This window comes from Hyperolius riggenbachi, chromosome 9 (genome assembly GCF_040937935.1).
Source record: "Hyperolius riggenbachi isolate aHypRig1 chromosome 9, aHypRig1.pri, whole genome shotgun sequence".
Taxonomy (NCBI): domain Eukaryota; kingdom Metazoa; phylum Chordata; class Amphibia; order Anura; family Hyperoliidae; genus Hyperolius; species Hyperolius riggenbachi.
In genome coordinates, this window is record NC_090654.1 from 70,381,168 (window position 1) to 70,387,167 (window position 6,000).

The following is a 6,000-nucleotide window of genomic DNA, read 5'->3' on the forward strand; positions in this document are numbered from 1 at the left end:
TTTCGCGCAAAAATTCACGTTTGCATGCTAAAACGTTATCGTTTAACGCAAAAATTCGCGATCGCGCGCAATGCGAAAATTCGCGCGAAAACGGGCGTGCTAACAGTTAGCACTCTTTTGTGAATCAAGTCCTATGAATGCATTTTGCAGGAACTGATCTTTTGCAGATACTGATCTGTTGCATGTGTACAGCATCTTTGTGTGCAGCATCTTGCAAACATTTTTATCTGATGGGGAGTTCAGCTCCATAGAATAGACTATGTAGAGTATGGCTCTCATACTACATGGAAGGGGGTAACATTGGTCTGTGATCTTTCATTTTCCAAAGACTTTTATCTGATGTGTGTACCCACCTTTATTCTTCTTGCTTCAAGGTTGAGGCACGTACTCTATTAGATAGATAGAAGATGCGGCGTATGCTACGACGCGGGTCGGCTAGTCTATATATATAATAGACTAAGTGCCTCAACCTTCGAGCAAGAAGAAGAAGTACTTTGCATGAGAAATTGTATGCGTGCTCAATCACCAAGTTTTAGGCTTCTTTTCCACGGACTGTTGAGCTGTGTGCTGAGCAAGCAGTTACCAGGCAGCAGCAAGCAGTTACCAGGCAGCAGCAAGCAGTTACCAGGCAGCAGCAAGCAGTTACCAGGCAGTAGTGAGCAGTTGTAAGAGTTTGAGAGGCATGTTACTGCCTATCAACTGTCTGTGGAAAAGAGGCCTACCCTAGCAAGTCTGGCTTTGCAAATCTGACCTAATTGGCTATTCATGAGGCAATGCTCATGCAAATATGCATTTGCTTTTGCATGCCAAACTATGCAGGGTCAAAAAACCAATACTGCAAAGCGGTCGCCCTGCTACATGCCAGTGATGAGCGAAAATGCAAAAATTTGTTTCGATAAATTTTTACCGAATTTTCACCTAATTTCGTTTTGACAGGCAAATCTTCCATCTAATTTTTTCACGTTAATTTTCGCCTAAGGCCAGTCATTTTCGCATTACTTCCACATAAGGGCATTAGCGCCCGCATTCAGAGAAGTTTCTTGCGCATTATTGCGGGCATTTTTCCGTATAAACGTCCGCATAGATTGAATTTCCATGCGGATTATTGTGGACATTTTTCCGCATAAGGGCATAAGCATCCGCATACAATGAATTTTCGATGCTGGTCGAAAACGCAAATATTTCTGAAGATTTTCGTGAAAATTCGCCAAAAAACGAAAACGGGATTTTCGAGGCGAAAATTCGCAAGCAACACTGCTACATGCTACATTAGCACTATCCAGGAGCGCCACGGGGAGGATTCCCAATGCCCCCCTTTTATACAACCGGGGGGACCACAGGGTCCCAGGCTCTCTCACTGCCTGGGAACCACAGCGACACCCCGGAGGGGGAGGCGCAGGCGACCCCCCCCAAGCGTGGCCAGCGTCGGGGAGAGCCGTCCACACCCACCTCCCAATATTAAAAACAGGCACTTACCTTAACGTCCATTGCGTTCTGCTACATGCGCATTAACTTGGGGGCACCACATGAGAAAGGAGTGAAGCATGGGTCACCCCGAGCTTTAGAGCTCAGGGCTGGCTCACATACAGCACTCCAGAGGGGGGGGGAGGACAGGTGCAGACAACTCACTCCAGGGCTCACACCACCGGAGCAAGCCATCCACCACCTGCCTCCAAAGGATACAAACTGCAAAAAATGCTTTCCATGAGAAAATTAATGCGCATGTAGCAGAACGCAATGGACGTTAAGGTAAGTGCCTGTTTTTAATATTGGGAGGTGGGTGCAGACGGCTCTCCCTGGCGCTGGCCACGCTTGGGGGGGGGTCGCCTGCGGCACCTAGCCTCCCCCTCCGGGGTGCCGCTGTGGTTCCCACGGTCCCTCCGGTTGTATAAAAAGGGGGCATTGGGAATCCTCCCTGTGGCGCTCCTGGATGGTGCTAATGTAGCATGTAGCAGTGTTGCTTGCGAATTTTCGCCTAAGTCATTTTCGCATCGAAAATCCTGTTTTCGTTTTTTGGCGAATTTTCACGAAATTCTTCAGAAATATTTGTGTTTTCGACCAGCATCGAAAATTCATTGTATGCGGATGCTTATGCCCTTATGCGGAAAAATATCCACAATAATCCGCATGGAAATATAGACTATGAATGTATTTTGTAGGTACTGATCTTTTGCAGGAACGGATCTTTTGCAGATAATGATCTTTTGAATGTGTACAGCAACTTTGTGTGCAGCATCTTGCAAATATTTCTATCTAATGGGGAGTGCAGCTCAATAGAATAGACTGTGTAGGTGTGGCTCTGATACTACATGGAAGGGGGTAAAATTGGTCTGTGATCTTTCATTTTTCCAAAGACTTTTATCTGATGTGTGTACCCACCTTTATTCTTCTTGCTTCAAGGTTGAGGCACGTACTCTATTAGATAGATAGAAGATGCGGCGTATGCTACGACGCGGGACGGCTAGTCTTATTATAAAAAGCCAGGTGACCATCAGTGGTGGCCAAAAACTGCTATCTTGCCTAGGGCTCCATTTCAGCTTAATCCATTTCTGATTTCTGATGGTGAGCCATTAGCTTGTCTAAGGTCTCTTTCAGATGGATGGCTAAACTGTGTGCTGGACCAGCAGTCCAGCCTCCTGTCTGCCGGAGTCCCCCGTACTTAATATGCAGCCAAGCGGCAGCATTTGTAACCCCACTTGTGCCAGCATTTTACACATAGTAAAGTTACTGAGCAGAAGAAAAATCTGAGCGCCCCATGCTCAGATGTGACCCATGGGGGGTGGCCTCTCCAATGCCCCTGCCGAGTGCTAGCAAATGCCCGGCCGGTGCACTGGAGCAGCTGACAGGAGGTGAATCCCCTAGCCTCCATTGTAAAAGAGGCCTTAGGCTCTCCAACGCTTACACTGCAGTACACAAGTGGCCATACAGCCTGGATTTTCAAAATACTGTGTATGCTTGCATATAAGCCGACCTCCGTATAAGCCGAGGAACCCACTTTTCCCTCAGAAACAAAGAAAAAGTGATTGACTTATGTATAAGTCCCCTCCCCAGTATAGCCCCCTCCCCAGTAGCCAGATGTGCCCCCAGTACAAGTCAGTCCCCCTCCCCATAGCGAGCTGTGCCAGTTGTCTCAAGATGCCACTAGATGGCCTCATAGATATGAGACACAGGAAGAATCCCCAATCATTGCACAGCTGACACATTGCTTGCACACTCTGCTCCAAAAGCCAGGAGACACACAGGTAGTCTTAAGCAGCGCACTCTGCACACCATGTTGCGGGGATGGGGGGAACAGACACAGTAGAGAGCCGCCGGGTAAGAGCAGGATCACTAGTGCACAATCCTTACTCTGCTCTGCAAGCAACGAAACCTGCTTCACCATCTGTTCTGCTCCACTGACTCGCATATAAGCTGAGGGGGTAACTTTTCAGCACATTTTTTGTGCATAACAATTAGGCTTTTATGCGAGTATATAAGGTATTTTGTCCTACAAAATGGCAAAAGTTTTGAACCCTTCTTTGGGTTATAGCAGATCATAGTAGTTGTGTTAGTCGTATGCACCCACTCGCTCCAGAGATGATGCTCTCGTGGCTATATGTGGGGGGATTCATAGCAGTGCCACTTATGTGGGGATCAGAGGCGGGACAAGGTCCTTCAGCACCCAAGGCTGAGACACCAAAGTGCGCCCCTCCATCCCTCCCACCCCGGCCATCACACACTGATTGCTATTAGACTAATATGTGCCCCAGGGCCCCCAACCTCCCCAACACCTTAATCTCTAGTTATCTGGCTTGCAGTCACTGCCATGTATCCCCTTTTCTTATTTCTTTCTGCTTCAAACACAATTGGGAATGACAGCTGAATGAATTGTGCACCCCCTCCCACACTGCGCCCTGAGGCTGGAGCCTCTTCAGCCTCTGCCTCGGCCCGGCCCTGGTGGGGATCACGGTGACCATATTTGTTATTTGCCCCGTGGAAATTTGGCCCCCAGGCCATGGGAGTCACTAAGCGAAGATCTTGGTAGGAACTGTGAACACGGGAGTGTGGTGGTGGGGGGATGAAAGGTTTCCAGGGAGGAGGTAGGCTTTATTCTGTAGTTGTGCCGCTGTGTATTTGAGTATTTTGAGCTGTCTGTAGGCACATCAAATTTCTTGAAAAAGAAGTGTAGCGGCCAGAAGAACAGGGTAGAGCCATGGGCACAGTATGTCCTATTGGGCTGTCTGTGATGGTGCTCGCCAGTGAAGCGCGCACGCGCCGGGTACGTCCTCCTGCTGGCGTGCGCATGCACAGTATACTGGTCTCCAGCGAGCGCGTTCACTGGCAGCCCAATAGGACATATTGCACATGCGCAGCGCAGTATGTCCGGGTCAAAGGGCTCCTGGCCAGGAAATGAAGAACGTCAGAAATAGCGGGATAACCGAGGAGGACGCCGAGCCACTGGAGTTGCGGTAAGCCTATGCGCACCTCTCCACACACAGGGCGTCATTTTGAAATCTAAATGAGCGCTAACGTAGTCTATAAATCAAAACTGAAAAGCCACCTGTTTAGGGTTCAGCCATGCTATAAGCGCTTTTCTGAGCGCTTGTGATTGATTAGATTGATTATCATTCCCATTCACTTTCATTAAAATCGTGGAAAAAATTGCGTAAAAAATTGACGTGATCGCAAACTGCTACAACTTATAGGGCTTGATTCTTGAAAGCGTGATAACTGCTATCACAGCAGTTATCACGCGATCTGCCACGCAAGGTGACTCCGCGTGATACGCGGAGGTTTACGTGCGATCATGTGCGCGCTTCACGTGAAACGCGCAAACCTCCGCTTATCACGCGGAGTAACCTTGCGCCGGCAGATCGCGTGATAACTGCTGTGATAGCAGCTATCACACTTTCGAGAATCAAGCCCATAGTGTGGCTTAGCCCTGAGTCTAGTACTGGGGGTGGAGGCGCCCAAACTAGGTAATGTAATTAAACAAAAAAATGTATGGTGGAGTCTTTACCACTTCAGATGGAAGAACCCAAACCACAGGGTTAATGTAAAAAGATTAAATTATTTATTCAGCATGATTAAAAGGACAACGCGTTTCACGGGTCTCAGCCCGCTTCTTCAGGTGAATACAAGTGCCTTTAAAATATGGTCACAAGCATGGACGCCAGAAAAAGCCCTGAGTCAGGTATTTATGATCACGTACCTTTTCCCCTGTACACATCACAATGTACGGATCCAGGGCGCCGCCAGCATACAAGCAAGCCAAGCCCCCGCTTGGGGCATCACACTGTGGGGGGCCTCACTCTGCTGCTGGCTGCAGGCGGGCGTGCGGGCACCAGGCAGAGCGGCGGGGAGAGAGACGTTTCAACTTAACCTTCCTCGATCCTGACAGCTTCTATCTACTTCCTGTCCCAATGTCTGTCGCTATGGTAACAGCGCCCCCTGTGATGACGTACCGGATGTCATCACAGGGGGACTGGGAGCTCTTACCGATGCAACGCGCGCCGGGAGAGGCTGAAGATACAAGCTGCGTGCAGGATGAAAAGGCAGGTAAGTGGAAACTTCTCTCTCCCCACCGCTGCGCACACACTCCTGGCTTTGGGGGGGGGGCATATACCTATCTAACCTATACTGGGGGACATATACCTATCTAACCTATACTGAGGGCATATACCTATCTAACCTATACTGGGGGGCATATACCTATCTAACCTATACTGGGGGACAGATACCTATCTAACTTACACTGGTGGACATATACCTATCTAACCTATACTGGGGGGCATATACCTATCTAACTTACACTGGTGGACATATACATATCTAACCTATACTGGGGGACATATAGCTATCTAACCTATACTGAGCGCATATACATATCTAACCTATACTGGGGGACATATACCTATCTAACTTATACTGGGGGACATATGCCTATCTAACCTATACTGGGGGACATATACCTATCTACCTTATATTGGGGGACATATACCTATCTAACCTATATTGGGG